A 13613-nucleotide genomic window follows, 5' to 3' on the forward strand; every position below is an offset into this window, starting at 1 on the left:
TTTAAACCATTGGTTGAAGGATAAGGTTATTCTACTGTTTTATTAGTCAATAAAAAATAAAGATGGTGTTTATCATCATAATAACAACAATATTAAAATTATATATCTAAGATATTAGAGAAATTAGAGTGCGATAGAGAATTGGATGATGAAAGAAAATTAAGACACATGGAGACTGCTAACCAAAAAAAGTTAAGATACATGGAGATGGTGAACCAAATGGAGACTGCCAACAAAAAAGACTTAAGATACATGGAGATGGTGAACCAAAAGGAGTACCGAGATGAAGAAAATAATCAATATTAATAATATAAGAACAAATCCTCAACATGGAGCATTGTTAAAGAGTCATGGTTTCAAAAAAGTTATTGTGATTATAAATGTTAAGGCAGTTAAAATAAAGTTCATATTTCTTTAAATTAATTATATATATACATATTAAATCACAATTTCAATATATATATATATATATATATATATTTTTTAACTAAAACGAGTATTTTTGTTTATGGATGGCCGAAGCCAGAGTAAGAATTACAGTTCATTGTTTCTCTCATTGCCTTCCTGAGCTTTTTCTAGTCCTCCTAGCCCTTTTAGGGAATGATTGCCATTTTCAGTGCCCCTGCATTTATGATGATCATACTTTTTTCAAGGGTGCATCCTGCATTTGCTAACCTGTCTGCTTCAGTGTTTAAATCTCTGAGGATATGGAAGAGCTGTGCTGATGGAAATTCCTTCATAATTTTATTTACTCTTGTTAGCTGCTTGTTTAGGACTGGGTCTTTGAGGCCTTTCTTGTTTTTTAGAGATCTTATCAGCAGTTCTGAATCTCCAAAAAACATAATTTCATTTGCGTTTCCTTTTCTGGCCAGTTGACAAGCTTTTAATAGACTGAGTGCTTCTGCTTGATTGTTGGTTTTTAGCCCAAGTCCCCAACTGAATTCCTCTTTCCTCCCATTCTGAAAATAGATGACTCCCCCTGCTCCTGACCTGCCTGGATTTCCTTTCGAGGCTCCATCGAAGAATATTGTGCATTTACCTTGTGACTTCCACCACTTCTGAAAGTTGTCCAAGTTGTCTCTGAACTGCCAGTTTTCCTTGTGGATTGGGCGACTGATGGCTGGTGGAATTGGCATAGGTGAAAAGCCTTCCAGCCAAACCTTTTCTTCATTTCTGAGGGTGCTTTCTTTGACGTTGGTTTGTCTCAGAGTTTCTAAAAGAAGATCCTTGGCCTGCTTTGCTACAGCTTCTGCAGTGATTTCTTTTTGATTGAAGACAGATTCATTCCTAGATAGCCACAACTTCCAACATACATATTTCGGAGCAGCATTCCACAGCTTGTGCCAAAGAGATTTTTCGTTGATGTTGTGGGGGTACCGAGTTTTCCAAGACAGAAACATTTATGTGATCGAGCAGTGTGATGGGGGTCTCACATTCAACCCTGTCAAGAAGTTGTTCCAAACTTTCTGTGCATACTCACAGTCGATAAACAAATGGACTGAGGTTTCTGGAGCGTTCTTGTAGAGGGCACAACGATGCGGACCTGCAATGTTTCTTTTACACAGATTGTCTCCGGTCAAGATTTTATTGTGGAATAAAGTCCAGTTGAAGAAATTGATCTTGGGGATGCTGAAGTTTTCCCAAATCTGTTTCCAAACTGATTCCGGATGCTGTGACTCCTTTTTACCTTGCATTTGAAGATAGCCTTGTTTGACCGTGTACTCTCCTGTTTTTCCCCATCCCCATAAATCTTCCTCTTCCTTATGCACTGGTGTAAAATCTGTTATTGCCTCTATGAGAATTTTTGACTATTCTTTCAAGTGGGTTGGGATGTTTGACAATGTCCAGCGCTGCCAATTGCCTTTGTAGTCCCACTCTCCTATATCCTCAATTTTCCTTATTCCTTTAGAAATTAGCCAGGCTCTTAACGCTGCGATTTCGTTGATGTCTGAGAGAGGGGGATGATCCATAATTCGATCTTTCCATAGCAGCGTATTTTTACCGTTTCCTGGGATTTTGTATAAATGATTTCTGAAGAATTCGACCCCTCTACAACAAAGCCTCCAGGCCTGCGTTCCTCTGGGGGAATGCGCAGGATTGAATGTTGAAATTGGTTGCTTTTGCAAATATTTAAGATTTAGTAGCTGACTGGTTGGGTGCGTTGGCTCTTGGATTATTTGCCACAGGAGTTTACAGCCCAAAGCCAAATTTGCATGCTGGGGGTCGCGGATTTGAAGACCGCCTTCTGCTATGGGCCGCTTCACTGTTTCCCATTTGATGAGGTGGAAACGATCTCTGTTTCCTTTCCCTCTGTTCCAAAGAAAGTTTCGAATAATGCTGGATATTTGATCGGTGATTTGTTTTGGTGCCAACAACAATGAAGCTTGGTATGTTGGCAGGGCGGAGAGCACGGAGCGGATGAGGGTGAGTTTGCCACCAGTAGTGAGCCAAACTCCGCCCCACGCTGTTATCTTTTTTTTTTTATATATATTTGGATATCACCTCTTCCCACAATTGATTTCGATTGGAGCCCCTCCTCAATGGTAAGCCGAGATATTTAATTTTATCCCACAGAGCATATCCTTTGAATCCCAATAGGCTGGCGATTCTGTCTGTAGCGTGCTGGTCAATGTTCCAACTATAAACTGCGCTTTTCCTTTCGCTGACTAGCGCACCGGTGATGCTACAGTACTTATGAAGGATGGTTTTGAAAGCATTTGTGATTCTCATGGATGCGCCCCCCAGAAGAATTGAATCATCAGTGAATAGCGCATGATTCACCGGAGCTATGCGTTGAACGATCCTTATCCCAGGAATGGTTCCAAGTTGTTTCTCATGAGTTAGCTTCCGGCTTAGAACATCAGCCATCAAAATGTAGAGAAAGGGCGAAAGAGGGAAGCCCTGCATCAATCCCCTGGTGGCTTGAAAAAATTCAGTTGGTCTGCCATTCACCATTGGGGCGATCCAAATGTTTTCTATACAGGCCTTGATGAGACTTATAAAATCTTGTTTAAAACCAAAAGTTGCTAGCACCCTGAACAAAAAGGAACGATTAACACGATCAAAGGCATTGCACATATCCAATTTAATTATCATACCTTGTTCTTTCCGAGTTAGACTGGAATGGCGAGCCTCTTGGATCTGGATAACATTGTCCAGAATTTGTCTGCCTTTTACGAATCCTCCTTGTGCCTGTGAGATGAGCTTTGGGAGAAGAGGCTTGATTCTGTTGGCCAGCAGCTTGGCCACAATCTTATAATATGAATTGCAGAGGGAAATCGGCCTATATCTGTCAAAGGATCTTGGATTTGTTTCCTTGGGAATTAAGGCGAGAAAGGTAGAGTTTATTCCTCCGCCCACTTTTGCCTTCCTCAGGATTCCTCTTATCATTCTGAATAGATCGTTTTTGATAATTTCCCAGCAAATTCTGTAGAAATGAACTGAGAACCCGTCGGGTCCTGGAGCTTTATCCGGTTCCATGGACCAAACTATATTAGTTAGCTCCTCTTCCGTGACTGGTCTCAACAAAGAGTCGTTTTCCTCCTCACTGACTAGTTTTGGGATAGTTGTGAGGAACTCCTCTGCATCCTCCTCATTTCCATTTCTTTCCGCGCTTGGAAGATTATGAAAGTGAGTGACAGCTGCTTCTTTGATTTGTGGAAATCCTTTATACACCTGTCCAGTTGTGCTAGTTATCTCTACTATATGGTTGCGGGAGACTCGTGCCCTGCACTGTCTATGAAAGTATTTGGTATTCCTATCTCCAGATTTAAGCCACAAACTTCTGGACTTTAGGCGCCAATATTCTTCTTCAGTTCTGAAAGAACAGTATGCGTTCCTTTGGGCAGATTTTTCGATGGCTAAATCTGTGGGAGAGGGATCTTTCTCCTCCATTTCGAGTTGGACTCTTTCCAAATGAAGAACTGCTTCCTTCCTCTGGTTAGTTGGGGTTTGCATAGATTTTTTTATCCAGTCTTTAAGGGCTTTTTTTGTATTTTTTATTTTTTGTTCCCACACATAACTTGGGGATCCGAGGACGGCTATCCTCTATGCTGATTGAACTGTTTCGTAGAATCCGTCTTTACCTGCCCAGAGAGGGCTGAAGCGGAAAGGAAGAGGGCCAAGGTCTTCTTCTTCTTTTATATATAGTAGGATTGGCTTGTGGTCCGATGTAAGCTTGGGGAGGATCTTGGAAAAAACCATTTTGTTGTCCAGCATTAATGTGCTACTGATAAGAAATCTGTCCAACCTAGCTGAGATTTGATTTTCTCCTGTTCTATTATTGGACCAGGTGTATTTGCCTTTTATGGGTTTGAAATCAACTAAATCCCACTGTAAAATTAGATTGCCCACAGTGTTGATGAAGGGGTCCCTAGAATAAATCCCTCCTCTTTTTTCTTTGGGATCTAGGATGATGTTCATATCACCTCCAATGACTATATTTGTTGGATTGATCTGTTCTATATAATCCATGAGTGTCTTCCAACACTCTCTCTTTTCTTCATAATGGACAGGAACATACAAGTTAAAAAGAGCTAAGGAGAGATTGCTTACTGTGTGGCGCAGTTCTGTGTGGATCCAATGTTGGGTCTCTGTGGATCGTTCCAAAATGAATGAGTTTTTTGACCAAAACGTGCCTATTCCGCCAGCCGAACCCCTTGCGCTGACAGTCTTTCCTGAGTCATATTTCCATTTCACCGTGCTGGTGTTTAGAAGGGCTTCCCCTTCTATCTTGGTCTCCTGGAGCATAAGGATGTTTGCGGTTTCCATCTTCAGTAAGTCTTTGATAGCCTCCGCTTTATTGGGATTACCTAGTCCGCTACAGTTCCAGGAGACCAACTGCATCATTTACCGCTTGATGAGGGAGGGCTTCCAGGCTTGGACGCCCTTGGTCTTGTATTTCTCCTGATAGTCATTTCTATGGTGGCTTGACTGCCAAGGGTTTTCTGCCTTTCTGATTCTTCTTCCCTGGTTTCCATGTTTGTTCTTCTTCCCACTTTTTTTAGTGGCCTTTCAAGTATTTCTTCATCAGATGAGCCCGCGTATTCTTGGTTCTTCTTCTTTTGTTTTATGATGTCTGCATAAGAAGGAGAAGGAGTGTTGCTGGGATTCGGATTTTGAGTATTACCTGGCTCTTGGATGTCCTCGTTGTTCTTCTGTGGTGGATCTTCCTGTTTGGCCTCTGGCGGATCTTCCGGTGGAGTGAGGGATTCGAAGGGGTTTTTGTCTCCAGCACTGCTTTTAGCTTCTCTGCTTCCACTGTTTTGATTGTTTGTGTCTTCATGCCCTGATTTGTTCCCTGTCTCATTTGCTTTGTTCTTATTGTTCTGCCTGCTGCTTGTTGTTCTCTTAGCTTGTTTCCACTTATCACCTTTTTCTTTTTCTATTGTTTCCTCTATTTTTTTTTGCAATCTCTTACAAAATGCCCGTATTCGTGACAGTGTCGACATTTAAAAGGCAACTGTTCATAGTCTAGTTCTTGAATGTGTGACTAGTCTGCCACTGTAAGTTTGATGGCTTCAGGGAGCCTGACCTCTAGATCAACTTCCACGCAGATGCGGGCACAAGAAAACCGGTCCTTCCTCGGAGCCTGATCTATATATCTGCCTAGGGCATTGCCAATGGATTTCAACGAACTCTGACTCCAGCAATGGAGAGGGAGATGTGGGAGGAGCACCCATACTGGAACCGTTGTAGGTACATCTTGAGCAGGATCAAAATCTGGGTGCCATTTGTTCAAGTATAACCCTCGAGGGCCCATAAAATAAGGTCCGTTTATGAAGATCAAGCTTCGATCTTCTTCGCTGTCGAACACGAATACGAAGAACCCTTTGCCTACGAAATGACTTTTTATACCTTCCTTGACCAGCGGGATCTAGTTTCGATTGACCCATTCATCTACTGCTTTCGGGGATGGCCATAGCCCTGTGAACTGGCCAATAAGACCCCTTTCAGCAAGGTTTAATGCTGTTCTGCATGCTTCTTCTGCCGGAAGGGACACCGAGGGGATGTTGTCCAGCTTTTTTACAAACTTTTGTTGCGAGAGCGAGATCGGTCGCTTTTCAGATGCAGCGACCAGGGCTCGGAAGGCATCTAGATCTGAAGGCAGGGGATCACCTTCATTCGCCATTCAATAAAAGCTGGGATCAGGGCAGGAGCCCCATGCACCTAGTCTGATCGATCCCCAATAGTCCTGTTCTGAACGGATCCTGTTCCTCTGTCTTGAATGATCCAGGAATCACACTGACCGCGCCCAGATCTGCAGATTGGTGACTACTATGTCCACAAAATATTTGTATCAGTCAGATCCACCCAAAGAGATCACTGCCTATCAGCTCAACCACAGAGCCCAACTCCAAGAGTGTCGACCCCAAGAGTGTCGAGAAAATTGAACCCATAACCTCTCAATAGCAAAGATGCTTTAATGAGTCACAAAAACTTAAAGATATAGCACACTTGCTTAACAAGACCTAAGACCTTATATTATGGTCTTATATTATGCAACAATTGAGCAAACACAAAAACTGAAAGATATAGCACACTTTCTTAACAAGACCTAAGACCTTATATTATGGTCTTATATTATGCTGGCAGACAAGATAAAACAAGAAACATAGAAACTGTGACGGAATTTATGCAGTCGCCAGCACAATAAGTGCTTGGATATAGATACAAAGAAGAAAGAGGAAGAATATATTGCAAAAATGTTAAACAAGACCTTATATTATTATGCATGCAGAAAATAAAACCACATGCATAACAATTTTGGGAGAATTTATGCAGTGGCCACTGCAATAAATGTATAGATGAAGATACAAAGGGAGAAAGAGGGGAGGAGGAAAAACCAAATTCTATGTATTAGAGATGGAAGAAAACTCTTAGCCCAACACCAATAATTTCTTCACTTTACAAGCAATACGAACTCTTAAATAGATTCTTCTATCCAATATGATGTTTTAAATATATCCTACTGTCTGAAGCATACTTTTCAAAATATGATCTTACCCTATGTCTTTCATGGCTTTCCTCTAGTTTAGTGTGCATGCTCCTGCAAGATGGACTTGATATAGGCATCATACAAGAATCATGGGAATTATTAATGAACATAACAGATCCCAGGGTATGGGTTTGACCAAATCACTAGGGTAACAATTCAAACTAGGTTGCTTGCCAGTATCATTCAGATAATCAATAGCAAAGCCATTCAGTATGAGAGTAATAGTATATGATTTACAAATGCTATTCATTTATAGCCACCAAAAAATCATAGTATCTACCCTCCAAAATTAGAAACAAAGTCCAGCAGGCAACTTTTTGAACTTCCAGCTTTGAGGGGAGGGTTTCCACTTGTCTATTATGCACCCAGGGCATGGTGGGTGATTTAATCCTATATCAGACCCCTTCGAGGACAGCAGACACAAGGTACAAACAATAATCACGTTTTTTGTTTTTAATTCTGATCACACAAACACAAACAAACCATGTAAGAGATTCTGCAGTGATATCCAAGATGCAGAAGCAAACCAGACAGATTAGAAACACTGCATATTTATGAAATTTTAGCAAACAAGAAGAGCTATAATGTTTTTCTTCATGACAGGAGCCAAGGTGCCAACTATTTGAGTTCAGAGGCTTGTAGTTCAAGGCTTGGCGGCATAAAAGTTTCATTTGCCAAAGGAGTCAAAATGCCAACTCCCTGAGTTCAATAGCCTAACAAGGTTGTAAAACTGGCAATATTGTTTCAACGAAACTTGGTGAGCTTAGAGGTGTGTTTGCCTCTCAAACCCAATTATTCACGCTCTAGAATCTGAATTGGGCAAAATTTACTGATCCAATATTGTAAAGATGATGATCGTTGAGAAAAGATCCATGAACATAAGACCAGCCTTTGTGATTTGATGGGACCAAAATCCACATAGTCCAAGTAGCCTATCCCTAATTCAAAAAGGATTTTGATTCATATAACTGCACATTGTCCAAGTAAACTTATCATCATCATTCAAGAAGATTTTTCAGACAACAGAAAGCACTGCAAAACAAGTAATTGGTATTTCAAGCCATTATAGATATGTCTGTCCAGAATAGTTAGTTAATCATGTTTTTTTTTTTTTTGATCACAAAAACACAAAAAAACTATGTAAGAGCTTCTGCAGTGATCAAAATACAGAAAGGAATTCAAAATTCTATAGGTGTAAATACCTTAGGAGGGGAGACAGGTCACAAGTTTGTTGTTCATACTTCTTCAAAAAGGGATGCGAAAGCAACCGATGTGCATTATGGCGAAGTAATGCATCCTTTTGAAGCAACATCTGATAAAACTCTGAAACTCTGGTGATACATCAGGTGGCGGCAATGGAGGGTCGCAGAAACAAATGGCCACCACTAAAGTAGGCCAATCAGGCCTCTGCCCCGAAGACAAACAAGGGAACCTTCCAAGCGCACATTCCAACAAATATAAACCCAAACTCCATATATTTGTAGAGCATATGCCATAACATTGCACGATGTGTGGAGAATTCGCCCTTCAGAGAATCTCCATTTCCCTCATTATTTGCTTTCAGAGAGCAAGCTAGTGCTTTCCGTGAATGATTTTGAGGGCATAAATTTTCTTAGTATTAGCATGCTTAACCTTGTAGAACTTACCACTACTCCCACACCCCAAAGTTGAAATCTTCTGGAGATCTTCCAGTGTAAATTATTCAAGAGGAACACAAGGCAACTTGTAGGCACGATTCATGTTAGAGGGCTTCGGCAGTGGAAGCGGCAATGGAATTGGCTTAGAAAATGCGTCTTCCTGAGCTGGGATTGGTAGCTTCAAACCCACCCTCGATTTTCTCTCCTTTGAACCCATCTTCCCACTGAAACAGAAAGTTTTCCTTTTGCCTCTACATATGCTCTTTCTCTCCACAACACTATTTCATACAAGGAGAATTGTCTACCTTCATTTAGTTAAGCTACCCCGTTACAGGAGCTATACTATGTGCCAAGTAGTTTGTCTGTTCAACCAGTCATCAAATGGGAACTTCTCTTTGTTCTTCCAATTTCAAATCAAATCCCCGATGGTCTGCCTCTGCCTCTCTAACATCCTATCCGGATACAGGTCCCGAGAACAACGAACAAGAGTAGGTGCTCTAGCTAAGAAGAGTAGAAATCCAAGAACATCGCCAACCACTAAATAGATATTGTGGGAGAGAGCGAGCAGAATCAGAAGGAATATAAGTTCTTCATCTCATTCATTTCTGAGGATATGAGCAAGATAAGAGGTGCTTCTTTTGCTCAAGCTTTTCGGCGTCACCTTACTGTAACGAATTCACTATCCTTAAATAAGAAGGCGAAGGGTTTCTATGGAGTTATGTACAGGCTGGCCTACCGTCTACCTTCATTCTGAAAGGCAAGCCTGTTGTAACCATGGTCATCTACCTCCATTCTAAAAAGCAAGCCCTTTGTAACCATGGTCTTCTACCTCCATTCTGCAATGCAATGCAAGCCCGTTGCAACCATGGCCATCTATCTCCATTCTGCAACCCCGTTGCAACCATGGTCGTCTATCTCCATTCTGCAACGCAAGCCTATTGCAAACCATGGAAGTCTACGTTCACTCTACAACCCAAGCCATGGCCGTCTATCTTCAGGGTTCCCTAGTTCTTGAAAAAAGATGAAGTCTAGGTTGTTGTGGTTTCAGTTATAACTAAATTTTTTATCAACGACAGCAAACATTTTAATCGTCTAACATTATATCAAATGGATCATATTTTGACATGTAAGGTAAGAGGAAAGTGGATTTCAGAGGGAAACACCTTACGACGTAAAAATATAAAATGCAATTTAAAAATCTTCAAAAACAAAATAAACATTCACTTTTTCACAATTATATTATCTAATATTTATTATATTTAATATCTTAAATTTATTAATTTAAATAGTTTTTTTTAAATGAATTTCAAATTTTAAACACTCAATTTTATTTCAATCACGAGAAAGTACTTGACAGAAGATTGGACCATGCGTATCAATACACACAGACCTATATGAGCACACATTCTAATTAAATTTCAATTTATTGCATGGCTATACTGAGTATCATGGAGCATCGTGTCAATGACGGAGCAATGGGGATAGTATCTTATAACAAATGGGTAGAGTTTTATCTTCAATGACAAAGCAGTGGGGATAGGATCTTATAACAAATGGGTAGAGTTTTATCTTCCTAGCAAACACAGTAATAAAACAAACATGTCCAATAGAGGCCATCATAATTTCATTTAAAAATTTATGGTAAAATTTCAACCAAAATATTTTAAAATATATGGTAAAATTTCAACCAAAATAGAGTACAAAGGTCAAGTAATTTGACTTAAAAATCGATTATATATGATTATGCATGAACTCAGATTTCTCGTTGACTAACTCCCTCCTAATCAATTTTGTCATAATTACGTGTAAACTGTGTCATCAATTAAACCTGCAATCTCTCCATTACCAGTTCAAGTTGTGGCAGGTTGTACTTTAAAAAATTGATGGACTATTATGTATTTTAAATTCCTTTGTTGGTTAAAATTGGCATGAAAAAGTCAAAAGTTAGATAATCATTCTCCCTAATAAGGTTGGCCCTCTCAGTGCAATCATAGGATATTAAAGAATGAGGTTAATTTGTTATATAAAGGATAAGGTTAATTTATAATATTATTGGTAAATAAACTATGTTAAGCCTATGTAAAAGTGGTTGAATAATGCTAGGTCTTGGTTTAAACCATTGGTTGAAGGATAAGGTTATTCTACTGTTTTATTAGTCAATAAAAAATAAAGATGGTGTTTATCATCATAATAACAACAATATTAAAATTATATATCTAAGATATTAGAGAAATTAGAGTGCGATAGAGAATTGGATGATGAAAGAAAATTAAGACACATGGAGATTGCTAACCAAAAAAAGTTAAGATACATGGAGATGGTGAACCAAAAGGAGTACCGAGATGAAGAAAATAATCAATATTAATAATATAAGAACAAATCCTCAACATGGAGCATTGTTAAAGAGTCATGGTTTCAAAAAAGTTATTGTGATTATAAATGTTAAGGTAGTTAAAATAAAGTTCATATTTCTTTAAATTAATTATATATATACATATTAAATCACAATTTCAATATATATATTTTAACTAAAACGAGTATTTTTGTTTATGGATGGCCGAAGCCAGAGTAAGAATTACAATTCATTGTTTCTCTCATTGCCTTCCTCAGCTTTTTCTAGTCCTCCTAGCCCTTTTAGGGAATGATTGCCATTTTCAGTGCCCCTGCATTTATGCTGATCATACTTTTTTCAAGGGTGCATCCTGCATTTGCTAACCTGTCTGCTTCAGTGTTTAAATCTCTGAGGATATGGAAGAGCTGTGCTGATGGAAATTCCTTCATAATTCTATTTACTCTTGTTAGCTGCTTGTTTAGGACTGGGTCTTTGAGGCCTTTCTTGTTTGTTAGAGATCTTATCAGCAGTTCTGAATCTCCAAAAACTATAATTTCATTTGCGTTTCCTTTTCTGGCCAGTTGACAAGCTTTTAATAGACTGAGTGCTTCTGCTTGATTGTTGGTTTTTAGCCCAAGTCCCCAACTGAATTCCTCTTTCCTCCCATTCTGAAAATAGATGACTCCCCCTGCTCCTGACCTGCCTGGATTTCCTTTCGAGGCTCCATCGAAGAATATTGTGCATTTACCTTGTGACTTCCACCACTTCTGAAAGTTGTCCAAGTTGTCTCTGAACTGCCAGTTTTCCTTGTGGATTGGGCGACTGATGGCTGGTGGAATTGGCATAGGTGAAAAGCCTTCCAGCCAAACCTTTTCTTCATTTCTGAGGGTGCTTTCTTTGACGTTGGTTTGTCTCAGAGTTTCTAAAACAAGATCCTTGGCCTGCTTTGCTACAGCTTCTGCAGTGATTTCTTTTTGATTGAAGACAGATTCATTCCTAGATAGCCACAACTTCCAACATACATATTTCGGAGCAGCATTCCACAGCTTGTGCCAAAGAGATTTTTCGTTGATGTTGTGGGGGTACCGAGTTTTCCAAGACAGAAACATTTATGTGATCGAGCAGTGTGATGGGGGTCTCACATTCAACCCTGTCAAGAAGCTGTTCCAAACTTTCTGTGCATACTCACAGTCGATAAACAAATGGACTGAGGTTTCTAGAGCGTTCTTGTAGAGGGCACAACGATGCAGACCTGCAATGTTTCTTTTACACAGATTGTCTCCGGTCAAGATTTTATTGTGGAATAAAGTCCAGCTGAAGAAATTGATCTTAGGGATGCTGAAGTTTTCCCAAATTTGTTTCCAAACTGATTCCGGATGCTGTGACTCCTTTTTACCTTGCATTTGAAGATAGCCTTGTTTGACCGTGTACTCTCCTGTTTTTCCCCATCCCCATAAATCTTCCTCTTCCTTATGCACTGGTGTAAAATCTGTTATTGCCTCTATGAGAATTTTTGACTATTCTTTCAAGTGGGTTGGGATGTTTGACAATGTCCAGCGCTGCCAGTTGCCTTTGTAGTCCCACTCTCCTATATCCTCAATTTTCCTTATTCCTTTAGAAATTAGCCAGGCTCTTAACGCTGCGATTTCGTTGATGTTTGAGAGAGGGGATGATCCATAATTCGATCTTTCCATAGCAGCGTATTTTTACCGTTTCCTGGGATTTTGTATAAATGATTTCTGAAGAATTCGACCCCTCTACAACAAAGCCTCCAAGCCTGCGTTCCTCTGGGGGAATGCGCAGGATTGAATGTTGAAATTGGGTGCTTTTGCAAATATTTAAGATTTAGTAGCTGACTGGTTGAGTGCGTTGGCTCTTGGATTATTTGCCACAGGAGTTTACAGCCCAAAGCTAAATTTGCATGCTGGGGGTTGCGGATTTGAAGACCGCCTTCTGCTATGGGCCGCTTCACTGTTTCCCATTTGATGAGGTGGAAACGATCTCTGTTTCCTTTCCCTCCGTTCCAAAAAAAGTTTCGAATAATGCTGGATATTTGATCGGTGATTTGTTTTGGTGCCAACAACAATGAAGCTTGGTATGTTGGCAGGGCGGAGAGCACGGAGCGGATGAGGGTGAGTTTGCCACCAGTAGTGAGCCAAACTCCGCCCCACGCTGTTATCTTTTTTTTTTTTATATATTTGGATATCACCTCTTCCCACAATTGATTTCGATTGGAGCCCCTCCTCAATGGTAAGCCGAGATATTTAATTTTATCCCACAGAGCATATCCTTTGAATCCCAATACGTTGGCGATTCTGTCTGTAGCGTGCTGGTCAATGTTCCAACTATAAACTGTGCTTTTCCTTTCCCTGACTAGCGCACCGGTGATGCTATAGTACTTATGAAGGATGGTTTTGAAAGCATTTGCGATTCTCATGGATGTGCCCCCCAGAAGAATTGAATCATCAGCGAATAGCGCATGATTCACTGGAGCTATGCCTTGAACGATCCTTATCCCAGGAATGGTTCCAAGTTGTTTCTCATGAGTTAGCTTCCGGCTTAGAACATCAGCCATCAAAATGTAGAGAAAGGGCGAAAGAGGGCAGCCCTGCCTCAATCCCCTGGTGGCTTGAAAAAATTCAGTTGG

This window comes from Pinus tabuliformis, chromosome 7 (genome assembly GCF_031772625.1).
Source record: "Pinus tabuliformis cultivar Carrire ecotype Pingquan chromosome 7, CPIR1, whole genome shotgun sequence".
NCBI lineage: Eukaryota > Viridiplantae > Streptophyta > Pinopsida > Pinales > Pinaceae > Pinus > Pinus tabuliformis.